The sequence below is a fragment of the Tympanuchus pallidicinctus genome, unplaced genomic scaffold, assembly GCF_026119805.1.
Source record: "Tympanuchus pallidicinctus isolate F22 unplaced genomic scaffold, pur_lepc_1.0 scaffold22, whole genome shotgun sequence".
NCBI lineage: Eukaryota > Metazoa > Chordata > Aves > Galliformes > Phasianidae > Tympanuchus > Tympanuchus pallidicinctus.
In genome coordinates this window covers 37623019-37639867 of record NW_026294739.1, presented here as the reverse complement: position 1 = coordinate 37639867, position 16849 = coordinate 37623019, and positions in this window count along the sequence as shown.

Here is a 16849-nt window from a genome sequence, read left to right as displayed (position 1 = left end):
CTGTTATTTTTGGTAAAGGTAAAAGAAAGTTCATATCTACACATTAAACATTTGGCAGCTTAAGTCATTTTTTTTCTGTCTCACAGTGCAATTTTATTTTGCATGTAGCATTAGTAACAATTTGCTTGTTGTTTCCTGAATATTTTAAATACTTCATCAACTGACAAGCAACTTGTACCGTTTTATGCTGATGGTAAGAAATGGCCAGAGATGCTACTTAAGCTTGATTCCTGGAATATGTGTATGATTTATGTGCCTAATCAATTTAAAGAATATCAAACATGAGATGTTGAACATTAAGACTTTCACCAATTATGCTTCTATTTCAGGGGAAAAAAATGCTGTTTGTATCTTAAATGGATTGAAATTTTATATTAATAATCCATCTACAGAAAGAAAATATGTACAATGTCTAGCTGTCTACTATGTATTCAGTATCTAATGCTGATATTCTTAAGTAACAGGTAGATGGTATAATTCAGTGTTGTTCCAAACTTTGAGCTAGCTCAAATTACCAGTGCTGGGGATAGGAGTAGTTCATAGGAGAAGGTGAAGAAAATGTAGCTCAGAGGAGGGCCACTAAGGTGATCAGAGGGCTGGAGCATCTCTCTTATGATAACAAGCTGAGGGGGCTGGGCTCGTTCAGCCTGTAGAAGAGAAGGCTCTGGGGAGAACCTCACTGTGGCCTTTCAGTGCATAATGGGAGTTTATAAGCTGGAGGAAAATCAACTTTGTAAATGGGTAGATAGTGATAGAACAAAGGGAAATGTTTTTAAACTAAAGTAAGGGAGATTTGGGTAAAATTTTCACTGACAGTGGTGAAGTTCTGGAACATGTTGCCAGAGATGTGGAATTTCTGTCCCTGGAGGTGTTCAAGACCAGGCTGTCTGGGGCCCTGGGCAGCCTTATCTAGCATCTTATTTAGTGTCTGGCAACCCTGCCCAAAGCAGAGGGTTTCACATGGGGTGATCTTTGAGGTCCCTTTCAGCCAAAGCCATTCTATGATTTTATGGTCATGAGAAAACCTTTGACCACGTTTGCTCCAATGCTTTCCAGCTCAAAACTAAGCACTAAGAATACTGCAAACTCATAAGTATGTGAAGTATAAGAGAGAAGATATTTGAAAAAGAATAGATTTTCCTTAACACTGCTCTGCTTTATTCTTTGCAAACTAATAAGAGAAAAAATCAGGCAAGCTGTATAAAAATAATGCTCTCTATCTTAACCTTGGTTCCTATAGTATAAGAAGAAAAGGTAGGTAGCTTAGAAATATTGAATAGCTTTGTAAAATAGGATAGTCAAGAGTTGCTGCAGGAAGAAGTAAAGTAGTACTCTTCCATCACCATCTCACACCAAGAGCTATGCAGGGAGAAAACTATGGTGCAGATTTTTTGGGTTAAGAGCAGCAGTTATTTGTCAGTATGGAACTGGACCAGCCATCAAAATGTAGGTTAAATCCACAGTGAGGCCAGTGATGATCCAGCAATGATCCTACTGTAGATTTATGAAAGAGGAGAGGGAAAAAAGCAATATTTCTACCTCAGTTAGCATAAAAAAAGATGACTTTCTTCCATTCTTTTTCTAGAAAATACTGCATGCTTTGAATGTTGAAATCTGACTGTTTTTTAACTGAAGACAGAATTTCATTTGGTTTTCTTGAGTACAGGTGCTATGAGAGTTTTTCTGTGATGTTCATATCTACCATTTTATTCCCATCACTGGCAGTAGTGGAAAAAATTGAAGAGAATTTCTCTTATTAGATGGAAGTATTTAAATGAATTCCAAAACCTCCTGTTCCTCTCTCCTCAAATTTCTTTTGGTTTATGTTTTCTGCTACAAATCAACATATGTAATATCTGATCCAGCTAATTACTGACCCAAATAATCTCCAAACGCAATATAGGGTTTGTGTGTATGAAAGAGAAGTTTTCCAACTCACTGCTTTCAAAATAATACAGAGGGCATATGCTCAAGCTGAAACGATATGGTGGAAAATTCATCAAAAGTTTAAGATGAAGCCTGGTTTTGAATAAGTTGAACTCTCACTTGGAGCTGCCTAATGTGTCAGAAAGTGAACTTCTGATACTTGAAAGCCTAGCCCTCAGCTTCTGAGTATTTAGAGACCAGTGCATATAATGTAAAACATATCTAGTAACGACCATTCTCTGAATTAAATAATTTTTCAATCTCTTAATTGCCTAAGACAATAACGAAACATGAAAACGTTTGCAAAAGGAAAGTTATTTAGAGAGTAAGTCCAAGCTCTTCTCTTGTACTTGGTTTATGTTGTTGTGGTTTATTCTTGGTTTATTATGGTACTAGGTTATTTGTTGAAATATCTTAATATTTTATGCATGTGGTCATACAGTTGTACAAAATAATAACAGCTAGAAAATTACATGTAATGTCAATGAAAAGATTTTGCCCTTGTTTAAAATATAATTTTATATTGTTTTATTCAGTTTTTATTCCTAGAAATATTTATGTATGGTAATATCATAAAATACCAATATAAATGGTACTTTTACTAGGGATTGTGTATAAATATCTTATGGAGTTTTCACTGTATTTCCTCAGAGGGAGAGCTCATGCAACATACATTATGACAGTACATTCCATTAATGGATATCTGCTTATCTGTGAATCTTCTAGCAAGGCAGATTTCCTCTACCATTACATCTAGTACAAATAAATAAATTGTTGTTGCTTTGATGATACTTGTTCAGATGAATTTATTAAAAATTAAGCTAATTTAACTTTTAGTATTTTTTTTCTGATGATCTATGAGAAAACAAATGATCATTTTGAGAAATCTGTTAAAATCGCCCTCACCTTCATAAGGGAGAATTGCTAGTCCTTCAGCCTTGATAACTATTGATTATGACAGGGTAGTTAAGTATATACTAGGGTTCAGAATCCCACAGGCACTTAGGCCCATAGCTCCCATTGATTTCAGTTGGAATTAGACATCTCCATGAGTTCTGAAAACTAGGTCTTATTGAATTCATGTAGTTTATCAAATTATCCGTTTTTTACTAGAAGATAAAGACAAGTAATAGCAACTGAACAAACATACTGTTAGAAAAATTAAAGTTGCTACCGCATATTTCCAAATACAACCATTTATTTCAGTTGTATAGGTGTGGGTTTTGAATTTGTTCTCTAACATGATATATGAAAGCCAAAAAGATGTAAAATCTTCTTGACCTCAGTGCCCCTGCTGTTTTTATCCTATGTCTTGGAGAAGGATCAATGGTCTTGGTATGTGACTGTGAGGTTAAAGGAAGCCCTGCCTTGCAGCGTCTGTTTTACTCCAAATGTTTTTAGTCCCTGGTGGAGAAAGCAATAAAGTTCTATGCTTCAGGTCACGTACCTGAGTACTGGCAGTTCTTTTCAATATCTTAGATTAAATGAACTGTGAAATATTTATTATAAGAGCTTTAGTTTACTTGTGAGTAGTTTTCTAAATCATTTCTGTTCAGAGATTTGAAAATCAAGTAGTGTGCACTGAACACTGTGTTCAGAAACATTTTTAACACTTTGCTGCACAATACTTCATTATTTTGATTGTTAAAATACTTGTAGAGAGCTATTCTCCTCTTTAGATGTGTGAATAAATCTCAGGGAGGCTAATGGGAAATTGTGTACACGCAAGGAAGGAGGAGCATGGCTCTTATAGCAATGGGTGGTAAAGCTATACATATGACATGGAATTTCTTGATCAAAAGCAGACAACAGCAATAAAAGTTTCTGTTTAAGGGTCTGGATTAGGATTAACAAAGGCCACATAAACCTTTGGTTCTACTATGTGTTTTCATGTACTTTTCCCTGTGATGCAGATTGTATTACATGTTTATGTGTAGGGGTACAGGAACCAACACTGACTATGCTTATAGTGACCTCACTGGAAACATCCTGCTCTGGGTGAGAGGGAGTCAGAGGAACACCAGGAACCTGCTCACATCTGCACTTGAGGTAATGAATCCATAATAGGAGGAGCTTGGACATGGACTGCCTCAAAGAGCTTCACACTGCATTTCATCTCTACTCTTGCAGACACCTCCAACAACATTAGCATGAATGAAAATGTTGCTGCCTGAATATTTTTGATGCAGTAGAGTTTTGCATGTGTATTCATGTCTGGAACCATAATGTGTTGTATCTGTGCCTCTGGAAGTACAATAAACCATTTTTTCTTGTGTAGTTTCTTGGATGCTTTTCAAATAAGATCATCCTGAAAGAAGCACTATTCTTGTAGAGAGTTGCACCTGGAGGGATGAATGTCCAGGCTTTTCTAGAATTTCAGCTATTGCTGAGGAGTTTTGTAGCTGATTTGCTGTGAACTTGGGGTGTGAATTTCTTACCTACTTAAGGCCAGCCTGGAAGTATGATGCTTTTGCTTCTTAGCACAGAAAACAGGTTGACCTTCCTTCTAAAATATTCATGCATTGACTTTGGTGTAGTCCTGGGTACTTGTTTTTCTGTTATAGGTTTTGAGGCTAGCCTACACAGTTGTTTGTAATAGTTTTGTTCATCAGTGTTTAGAGTTCTTTGTGGATGAGCTTTTGGAAAAGGTTTTCCTAGGAGAAGGATTTTAGTGAGGTGCTAAGTTAGAGACAAGCTGTACCTAGGCTTCTATCTTCACCTTCCCTAACGTTTAATGGGTGCTTAGTTTGAAATGGAATGGGAATTTGAGAAAAGGTTGGAATAATATTTACAGAACAGCCAACACAATTAGAGAATTCAGCAAAGAGTGTGTCTGTCCACTTAATTAAGAAAGATTAACTGTCTATCTTTGTCTATCATTTTCAGACAACTATCAGAAGAATACAATTAAACAGTCACCTCTCCACCTTCCCATAAAACTACCGTAGGCAAAGGAACTAAAATGCATAGGGACTGGCCAAATAATTGTCACTGTCACAGTTCTACTGCGTGCTTCTAATAAATGGGTTTAAAGAACCTGGTCTGTGGAAGAATTGGAATGAATAATGGAAAAATATCGAGAAATATGCTATTCAGAACATTTCATGTATTCATAAATTATTCACCCCACAGAATTGCAGGTGCCTCGGGACTTTTGTGGGTAATGTCGCATCCTCAGCTGGCATAAGCTGGTACTGCTGAATTTGTTTCTGTGGCGCAATGCCAGTTTACAAGGATCTGGCCATGTTATCCTTTTGTTTTGAATGCTTATTTTCCCAAATGCTCAGACATGTACAGGAATCTATGCTGAGTCTGGAGATGAACCTCGGAGTTCTATGATAGCACAATCAGTTTAAGCTTTCCTTTCACAGTTTCCATGATAATATCAGTTCTTTTTGGGATGTTCTGATAACCCTGCTGCTCACAGTTATTTGTCTGTGCTTTTTCTCACTCTCCTGTAGCTGTTTGGTGAGGGTATGTTAAATGATTAAGTTCCATTATGCATGTATTTCCAGTTGTTAATTTATCAAGTTAATTTATGAGTGAATGTACTTAGTTTTGTACTAAAATTAAAAAAAAAAAAAAAAAAAAAGAGAGTAAACAGAATTGTTTTTTCTTATTTAAAATCCCATTATAGCAGCTGCACTATAAAAGTGTGTTTTTTTTCCTGCCGTTAAATATTTTATCTTGACCACAGTTTGCTGATATGCAAACTTGTAGCAGTGTGTTGACTGTTATCTTACGTGTAGCAAAGCACAAGATAGTTTGGAATAATTAAATAACATTGCTTCTCCATTATCCCCAGAGGGCTGGTATTCTTTTCTTCCAGGAAGATAAAAGGTAGACATAAATTATAGCAAATCAAACTGTAGGATGATAAATACTGTTGGAAGCCAGGATAATAATGTAACAAAAATAAGATGAAATTCACCCTTTCTCACTTGCATTCATCTTCTGTATTTATTTTTGCTGAAACAGCTATTGTAAGGGAAGACAATGGCTGTGGCAGTGCTTTTGCAAGGCCATTATACATTTCTGAATGACACAGTCATCATTACTCTGAGCCTTATTTGCTCAAGGTTTTATAAATATAGATTGGTGTATGGTTTAGGTAGGAAACGTATCAAATCTAAGACACATACATAACTCAAGTCAGCACTATTTCAATCCTTTTTTGAGATTCAGTAGCCTTTTCTTTATGAGATTTCCAGGATAATTTCTGTGGCAGAGTTGTGACCATGTGTTATCTGTGTATGCCCATGTTTTCATTAGCATGACTGACAGTTACAGTGTTTGTAATTCTTCAAGTGAAAAGAAAGCATTCCCCTGGACTACTGAAATAGAGATTTCATAGAATCAAAGAAAATATTTTTCATGATGGATTTGTATCTAGTGTTATGTCTATGACATAGATGTTTATCCAAGAACAGTATTTCATTAGCTGCTGGTCATTCATCACATGAACTACTCAGAGGAAAAACACTTTTAATTTGGGAAATACTTTGAATGTTAATTTAATAGAATAAAGAATACAGATATGAAATAGTTTTAGATGTATAGGGTGAAGTAGTTGTAACAGATGGGAAGTCTTGAGGGATTTAGGAACCAGGAGAAAAGTCCTTATGGCACAGATTCAGGGAAAAAATAGAATAAATTGAGCATAAGAAAAGGGTGTGATGAGGATCAGGAGGTACCAGAGGATGAAATTATAATTCAATCTGCTAATCTTTGCTGTAGAACTTCACGACAATAATAATTAATAAGATGTCACTACAACTTAATTTAGCAGAGAGAGAGAAGCATAGAATATCTATAAAGAATTTATAGAAACATTTATATTTTTCCAACTGAAATTCTTGAAAATTGACATTGGCCAGCTGCCATGGAATTCAGGAATACATGTTTTTAAACACAGACATACACATTATATTGATTGTTTGGAGTCTGAATTACGGGAGTCTTCCATAAGAAAAAAATTATTTTTAATTTACTGTCCGTTGGTGAAACTCATTAATACAAAGCCTTCCATTCCAATGCTGCTGCTATTGACTATAGATGAATTCCATTTAAAAAGGACAAATAACTTCATAATTTTCAGAAGAAAAGGAAGAGTTACATCACTTAAAGGTGTTCTTACATTTCTGTAAATACTCCATTTCCTATAGAGCACAGATCTCAAAAAATGAAGTTGCCATGAATTACTTTGTTTACTGCCTTTTGTGATTATAATTGCCATTATTCTACTGTGTTCTAAAGGTGACTTTCCACATTTTTGTTTACATAAAGCTATTATTAGAGTTTGTACTAGAAAGTATATGATTTTCATAATCATAAAATAAAGAATGCACATAAAGATGTGAAGTAAAACAGTAAATATTTTTATCCATGAAATGTTACCGCCTGACTGAAAGTAAATTAAAGCCACTTGAATAGTAATTATTTGTTACTTCCAAATGCTGAAAAAAATGAGGATTTTTTCTGACATCCTCTATGTTGAAACAGTAATCTTTTATTCAATTTATTTTAAGTCTTTCGATTTTATAGAACTATATTGGTCATTTAATTGTGGCAGAGATGAACAATAGGCACTTGTATTCATTTTGGCAGTTACAAACACGTAAACAGAATGGCCAGCACATATTTTCAAGTGCTACAGTCTTGAAAAGGGAAAACTTTGTGAAACATTTAGTTGTTCAACAGAGTAGCAATGCTTAGAGGTTGACCTTGAAGTTTTTGAAATGCGAATTGATCCACTGGAACAAGTACAAAGCCAGCTTTGGTGCTAAATGTAAATTGTTAAAAATGGTGCTGCATAACATCTGCCTTGTAGTATGCCTTAATCAGCACTGTGAAAAATGAAAGTTTAACGATCTACTATAGTGGCTTCTAAGTGAAGGATAAACAAAGGATGAAAGAGTTTCCTTGCATGGTTTGTAACTGATGGCATGAAAAATGTCAAGAACCATCTGCCTCAAACTTATCCAAACTGTCATCAAGTATTCTAATCCAGTCAAAGGAGATACAACTAGAACAACCTATGTAACTTGCTGAAGGCTTATCAAAAGAGTTGTAAATAAGAAGGAAAGAAAAAAACACACACAAAAAAACCCTATCAACTGCATAACCACAGATTTCTGCCAGCTTGCCTGTGGCTTTGAAATTCAATCCCATTTCTCTAGTCTGACAAACTGTACTAAATGGTAAAATGGATTTTTATTGCTTTCAGCCATTTTCATTCCAGCTGCTATCACAAGGTAAGTACTCAGTTTTCTAATAAGAGAATTATATTTTTTTTCTATTTCATTTTTCTCTTTTGTGTGTGTATATTGACTGCAATATGCACGAAAATCTATTTTTGCAGAGCTAGGCTGTAAATGGGGACATTTACACATCTGAGCTTAAAAAGCTGCTACTCCTAACCTAGCACACAAAAGAACCCCAAACATAGCTATGTCACTGCAGGAAGCTACAATCTAGCAAACACACATCTCTCTCCCTGGTTTCTTTCTTTCTTTTTTTTTTTTTTCCTTTTTGTTTGCACTGCTTTTCACAACTGATAGGAAAACATTTTAATTTTCTTTCCCCAAGAAAGAAACAAGCCCATTTAAAGATGCTATTACTTATCTACGCTAAGAAATAATCAAACAACTGTACATTTGCTAGTTTGATTTTCAGCATTCTGTATTCTGGGCTCTGATTTATCTTTTTTTGAAACGTCCCTTTGTCCTGTCAGTGCAAATCTCAGTGAAAGGTAATGAAAAGTCAGTTGCTAACTCAGAGGGGTACTACTGACGTGTACTGTTTCATCTAATGGCATACAATACTGAACTGAGCCCAAGAACACTGTTTTTCTGTTTTTGTTTTTCCCCACTGCAAGCCACCCTGATCCTTGTGCTTAAGTTATTTCAAGGGTGGGGGGAGAAGCGCCAAGGCTACTCTTGCACATGGCTTTCTGTACTCCTACGGAGTTCCTCTGGTTTCAAATATTTTCCAAAATGAGTGAATTGCGGTCTTGTTTGTACTACTGCTATTAAATCTGGGCCTAATCTTGGATAAGTCATGTAGGATCCCTTTGTTAAAAACGCATCCAAAGGCATTTGTTGGGAACTGACGATTTGGGGGTATTTCGGATAATCACAAGGAACAGAGAAGGAAAAGTGAAAGCATGATAAATACTGTATTTAATTTGTGGTGGTGTTTGTATTTAAGTTGATTTTTTTTTTTTTTTTTTTTTTTTTTCTCAATATGTTGCAGAACTGAAGTTAGTTTATAATAGGAAAATACAATTTTGAAGATTCAGTGGGAGATGTATTTTCATATGGTTCTGTTTAAGCTCCATATTGGCAACCTGTATTGATGTATTGAATTTTCACATAAAATTCAGAACTCTTAGGATACATACAAACACACACATATATTCTGTTGTTTGAAGCTGTAAGTTTTTATTTACTACCAAGCTATGATATCTTATAGTAGCTACATAGTACTAAAGGAAAAAAGAAATCTTTCTGTTAAATGTATCCGTATTTTTCATTGGTTCTTGGGTGAATTTATACAACTAATGTGGATGCATTAGTCATGGAATATTCTTAAGATACAGGTGGAAACAGATGATACAGTATTACTTTTTTTGGTTACAAAATGGTATGCAATGCACTGAAAGATTATTTATCCATAGCAGTTATATGAAATGCAAATGTCATAACACAGATTACATTTCCATAAAACCAAAATAACACTTCAATGTATGTGATTTAGTTTTACTGTGCACATTTTTATTTAGCAGAACTGACACATTGCTTCATATTTGCATCAATTTTTTTGCATTTCACATTGAACAAAAAGGTGAAGAATTATTCCAGAGTAAAGTAACTATTTCAGTGCTGGCAAATTCTCTCAAAAGGCATTACCATTTTACTAAAAGTAATCTACCCCACCCCACACACTTCTTTATTCATTTTTTGTTTGTTTGTTTGTTTTATTTCTTTGCTAAAAGTATATGGGGGTATGTAGGCCAAATAGTTAATCTTCTCCCTGAAGTTCTCCATGGAAAATTTTGCCTTGCCTGTTGGAAACCTCTCTTTGAGGCAGTTTTTTTATTGAAAAAGTACCAAGGAGAGACAATACACAGTTATTGGCATTGTCTATTGAGTATTATCCAACCAAATCAGTTGATTACAGCAATTCAGTGTTTATTAAAATAAACAGTTTCTTGTTTGATTTCTGGGACTGGCTTTGTGAAGCAATTCTTAGCACATTTTTGTTTTGAGAATACATAAAGGAGCTGGAGAAAGTGTTTTTCACAGGTAGGTTGTCTTCCATCAGAGCCCAAACATCCATCCTTCTCTGTACTATTTAGTCATCTGCTTATTAAAAACAAACAAAAAACCTTAAGTGCAACCATTCATACTCCACAGACCTCTCATAATCTGCTTATTTGATTTGGCATATTTTGTTCTGTAATTATTATCATATGCTCACGTATGTGGATAATGAACTCATTTAGATAGGATTTCAACAGGGTAGAAAAAGACGGATCTTTTAACAAGGAATTACAATGAGCTAAGTGTATGATGAGAGGGAGCAGTTAAGCACAGACAGAAGTTGTGCCAGGACTGAGAAAATCCCCAGTTTGGTAGGCAGAGATCTCAGCATGCTGTAGACCTCACTGTATGGCCATAGAACGGGACATCTCGTCCTGGAAGGACTATGTATAGCTGTGGGGATCACTTATACACCGTTGCTATGTTCCTGTTCATCTGTCAGATAAGCGCTGCCAGTAATTATTATTTAATTTCTCTCCACAATCAACATTGAGGTATAAATACCCCTGTGCTATCATCGATCTTCAGGCACTCCTGGAGGGGGTTGTATTTTCACTGATGAGTGGGACAAGAAGTTATGTTTAGCCAGCTAAAATGGGAAGGGACAAGTCCTATCCTCCATGTGCTTTGTCACAAAGCTGGCATTCATTTCCTGGTTTTTAGTTTATTTTTTATTTCTACACCTGCATAACTTCTACTTGTTAGTATTCATATCCCAAACACTTGGCATGCACTGGCATTTAAAACTAAATTACTGTTAATAGTCTGTAACACATCACTAGTAGCATGAAGTGCTACTTTGTGAGATAACAATGGCTGCTGTAAATGGAACTTGATTTTTCACAAAATCTAAGTGTGGCATGAAAAAAAGTGGAATCTAAATGATCATGATACAATAAAGCATCTGCGGACTAGCTGAGACACTAAATTAGCTTTTTTCTTTTTTCTTTTTTTTTTTTTTTTTGCTAAAGAATAGTGTGGTGCACAGCCTGTAAACCATGCTTAATAGCTGTATCTTTGTCATTCACAAAGCATATACAGCACATGCAGGTGGTTCTTATTTTTGTATGGGCAGAATTGTTTGAGTCTTGTACTCAGGTATGTATCCCATGAACTTTTGGCTTTCTCATGAACCAAATCATTTGTTTACTGTTACTTTTTAATTGCTTTTACTGATTGATCGTGTCTGCTGTGTTTTGCTGTAAACAACATGTTATATAATGAGAAAAAACCACCCAGATGTCATTGCAAATTATTGTTGCTATTACTTTGTAGATCTGTTCAACAAAACTTGCATGATGTTAGAATTCATGGAGAATTCATTTCCGTTAATCAAGAATAAGTCAGTGATGGTAAGAAATTAGATGCATATCTGTATGTTTGTTGTGGGTTAAGCAGTCCAGAGTGACTACAAAAACAAAAACTTTTGTAATGATGATATTAGATGGTTAAACTGTATAAAGAGGGTTATTGCAACAAGTTATAAATGACAGGAGAAAAAACACCTTCTCAGTTCTCTGTGGCTTGCTGAAAGAAATCCTCTGAGGTGTGCTGGTCATGCAGACATTTCCATTGAGATACATGTGAATTTTAATAAAAACAGACAAGCCTCTCAACTGGGGTTTGCAGGCGAACTGCATAAAAGCATTGGATGGAAATCAGAAAAAGAGCTGGACACTTGTGCTCAGCAAGCCTAGAAATATGTTAATGTACTCTTATGTAAATGGACTTAATGGAGAGAATGGAAAGTGTCCAGCTACAATAGCTAACTTGATAAATCTCAGCACACTGTTCAGCCTGTGTGACCTGAAAGAAGATAAATTCAGTGAGTAACCAGGATGAACAATGTGACATACAGTTTTCCAGAGCAATGCTCCGGCACACCAGCATTAGGCTGTGTGCCACACTGCGTGCAGCCTGCACTGAGACAAGATGGCGATTTCCTTCACAGGATTGACTTTGTGCCCGCTCTGATTTTATGTTATTTTCTGATGTTGCATAGTGGGAGGATGGGGGACGGGTCTGCAAGAGGTGTGTGTCGGTGAGCACAGGGAGCAGCCCCTCAGCTTTCCCGCCTCCTGAGCCTTGTCCCGCTTGCAGACTGCAGGGCGGGAAATGTCCCTGAGGCACCACTGTGGCGTGAGCAGCCTGGGCCACTGCCATGGTGCACGTGAGCCAGCGTGCAAAACCAGCATGACCACACAGATGGCTACACTGCCTATATCTTCAGCTGGTCACTTTTCACAAGTAATAATTCTTCCTTTGCTGTGTTGGCGTTTTTTGCACCAGTGTGAGAAGTGGCTGCAAGGGATGAAGAAGAGAGGCACAAGACAAGGTTGCCCCAGGAGGCTCTGAATTCCCCTTCCCCAGAAGTATTTAAGGTTTCCTTCAGCCAAACTGTTTATTTGTGGAAAACATGAGGGAGTTTTCTCTGGGCCCCGAGGAGAAGAGAATATACTCCAAACCCTGAAGGAAGAGGGACAGCAGCCATGACTGCTGCAGGCCACTTCAGCTATGTGCATGCATTCAATTTCCTGTCAGAAAGATCTGGAAATGTTTGTCCTCTGCTAGGCAAGTCATTGAACAAGCACGGAGGGAGGAGTTACTGCAGTTACAAGCAAGAAATTAAGCATATGAAGTACATGTTTCTAAGTAAATGCCCACTACTTTCTTTGGTTTTATGGATTTCTGATAGTAGTTGCACAGGGCAGGGAAGAAAACCATGAATATTTATTACCCTCTCAGGAGAAATGGGTCATTTGTTAAATGTAACCTAAAAATTTGATTACAGGGGAATGGGTTAATTTCAGGGAGTGATTTTCGACATTTTGGATATTGAATATATTAAAAAAGAAGAAAACCGTTGACCATGTTTCATTAAATCTTTTTTACAACCCTCAATACCAGTGCTTAATTGATAAGGACTTGGATAAAAACAAGCACTAAGAGGTTGCAAAGATTTTAAATTTTGTTTTAAGCACATTTGCAGTAATGCAGCGCTAAAGGTTCTCTAGTGTGAGTTTGGAAATTCAGCTTGTTTTGCAGAGAAGTGAAGTTACTGCTGTGAAGAATATCCACCATAACCTAACTTCTTTGTTTCCCAACTAGTTAGGGTTTGAGGTAGAATCTAGTTGTATCTTAGAAAGAAATTAGGAATTTAGTTTCATAGTCATTGTTAGTGACTTTGCTGTTGACTCATCTTGCAGTGCACGTTTCATCTTGCACTGAGGTGCTCATTGCAGCTTTATGTCTTCATGCTTCAGGCTAGAGCTAATTCAGCACAAAGCTAGAACAGTATCAGTGGCTGATCTCAAATAAGGATCTACTGGAATAGGGACTTGGGAATGAAAGTTCCTGGCTGGGAGATCTTAAATCACTTCAGGAGTGTGAATTGTGACATTTCTAATCAAACACAAAGTGCCTTAGAACTTTGCTGATTATTGCCTGGAACCACCAGCTGAAGAGTTGATCACAGCTGCATCAAATCTTTACTCCCTGCTCTCCTTCCCCCTTGAAAGTATATGTTGTAAGGGTAGGATAGCTAACAATGTCTGTCAGGCTGCTTGAGCTGGCTGATATAATATTGCAGCTTATTGGAAACACATGCAGATATTTTTATTTTTTCCCCCCCCCAGTAGATTAAAGAGGTAGTGATTTCTCTGTAGAAGCTGTGATGCCTGTTTTCACCATGTGGACCCACGTTAGGCCTTTGTAAGCATAGCATCAGAGCAGTTACACCTGTTGAAGAGTATCTTCAGTGCCAATTATTGTAGTAATGAAGCCTTTCATGAAGACAATATTTTCTGTTCTTCTACCTCTTCAACATTTATGAAGTGGACATGTGGAGTAAAGATACAGGTAAGTTTTCTTGATTTTTTTTTTTTTTAATGGTATAATTCAATATATAAAATACTGAAATTCAATATTATTTATTTTATTTCCTTTGTAGTTTTTATTTTCTCTTAATTATATGTAACTGTCTGTCTTTACCTAAAAGTAACTCTGCTTACATATGGAATAGCATTTGTGGGTTTGTTACGCCTTACCCAAGAAGATGTACCTCTATATACAGCGGGAACTTTTTTTTAATAACTGAAGGAAAAAGAACGATGTTGTAACTTAAATGTTATAAAATTACTGGAATCTTGAATTTTCTGTCTTCTGGAGTATATGTGGATAGTTTTATCATTTCCTGGGAAACTTCTGTTGAATGTTCGGTAGACTGTTATGAGGTAAGTTATACTTGAGGATGAAATAACACTCATTGTTACTTCCTTAGCCATCTGACTACCTTAATTTGATCTTTGGTTTCAACTTGAATTTTTTCTTTTATCTCAAGCATGGGGAAACAGGAAGGACAATGTTTGTTTTTCCTTATGTTTCCATTAGTTTTTATGGTTTTCAAATTGCTAATAGGATTTCCAAAAAATAAGGTTGGAGTAATATGCACTGTTGTCTTCAGCCTTTCATATGGGAAGAGGGTAAATTTCTCAAGTTTATTCTAAATTGCAAAGCTCTGTGTATTTCTTTTTCCAAAGTTAGTAACAAGTTAACATTTAATACTCACATAATCTGTCTTTATCTTTCTGATATTTAAAGTGAACTATTAATAGTTCACTTAGAAGCTAGCAATAGCTATCCTTTTCTTCTATATTTTTGCTGTGGGGTTTTTTTTGTGTTTTTTGTGTGTGTGTGTGTGTGTGTGTGTGTGTGTGTATGCATGCATGCTTTTTAAAAGTCAGTTTTGGAGGTGGTAAATAAAGAAAACCCCAATCCTTAAATTTTGTGCAGTACTTGAGATTTACTGTCTAGCAAGCATTTCTTTTTCAATGGGATCTTACACCAGGCATGAAATAATGTGTGAGAGAATGCTGCTGATGAGCTTTTGGGTGCTGTTACGTGACTCCCTTGTTTTTGTAGTTGATTGTCTGCATACAAAAATCTTGTTTAGCAGAATTTCTTTCTCATTGAAAACTTTGTTAGCCCTCCCCTTTGGTACAAATGATAATTCTTGGAAATGACTCCTTGTTTGTAGCCATAGAAACTGAACACAAATCCTATGACTCAAAAGTAAATAAATATGAACATAAAGTAAAAAAATTTTGGTCGGTAGTAACTGTGGAACTGTGGTGCAAGAAAACACCTAAAATGGTGTTGGTGTGCAACAGTTAATGGACACAGCTGAACTCTTCTGTTGAGTAAGGTTTCTGTTTTCAAATGTGTTGTGAGGGATGATATGCTTCTTTCTAAGCCTCTATACTATATTTCTAAGTTCTTAACTTCAGAATTCAGTTTTTCTTTTTTTTTTGCTATTACACTATTGCACATCAACACTGCTCACTGATGTGAAAGACTATTATGGCCTCTTATCAGTAAATCTGTATGCCTCAAACTTTCATGTTTGCCTATTTCTTCATGAGTTTAGATAAACTTCTTTAATGATTTGACACATTTGGCAGAAGCTTCAGCAGTAAAGTGTGAATTGAGTGCTTTTTAGAGTGTGTGATGAAGTCTGCTGTGTGATGAATCTGTCCTCTGATGGGTGGTATTAAGAGTACCTGTGGACTTTTCCAGTCACCATTCTGTACGTCTGTTGAAGTATTTTTTTTCTTATCTGAGCTGTATGTATTAGAAGGCTATGGTTATTTTGGTGGTGATGGCATGGTTTTTGTTGTTTTTCTTTTTTTTTTTCTTTTCTTTCTTTTTTTTTTTTTTTTAACAGCTGTGGGGATTGTTGCTTTTAGTGAGGGTTGGTTGTTCGTATGTGGAAGTGTTACAGGCGCAGTCACTTCCAGGAGTTGTGGTTCTTTCCATTTTCTGTCGTCAGTCCAGACCTCTGAAAGAATACAATATATCTTAAAGCTGTTTAAAATAGGCCTAGATAAGCTGGTTCAGCTAGATGTGGGAGCACAGTGGGGTGGCAGCACTTGCATATTATTATTTATTTTAATACTTATCTGTGTGGAGCTGTAGCTACAGATCTACAGATCTTTTGTGGTCCATTTTTCATTGATGTTGAAGACGCTGTAATTGCTGAAGTTCAAAAAGTCTATGATTTAAAGAATCTTAATTTTAAGTCACTGTCTGAAATGCATCTAGAGAGATTAGAATTCTACTTACTATATTCCTCAATCTGTTTAACATATCGCTGGTTGGTAAAATATGAGAGACTCGTCTATTTGTCACACAGACTTTTTCTGTTGTCAAAAGAATTTGACTGTGGAAATGATGCTTGGAATTATGTACATGCTTCATACAATTCTCCCAAGGAAGGCAGAGGGAAGGGAGCTTAGGAGATCTTGAAATATTTCTATATCGCTACTTTAAATTTTAAAAAGAAATAACATCAATTTATACTCCCTATTTCTTGCCAAGTAATGGAGTGCTAGTAGGTTTTATTCCTTGTATATGTACAAAGCACACAGAACTCCTGGGTTGTTTAGGTGGTTTGTAGTGTCGATATATCTGTGCAGTACTTATCACAATAGAATCGTATATGCTTTATTGCTAGAAGAATGCGAACAAATGACTAGATGATACAAGACCTTATTCCAATTTTGTGTAGCTTCTGAAGTTAGTGAATATGTTTGGAAAGCTGT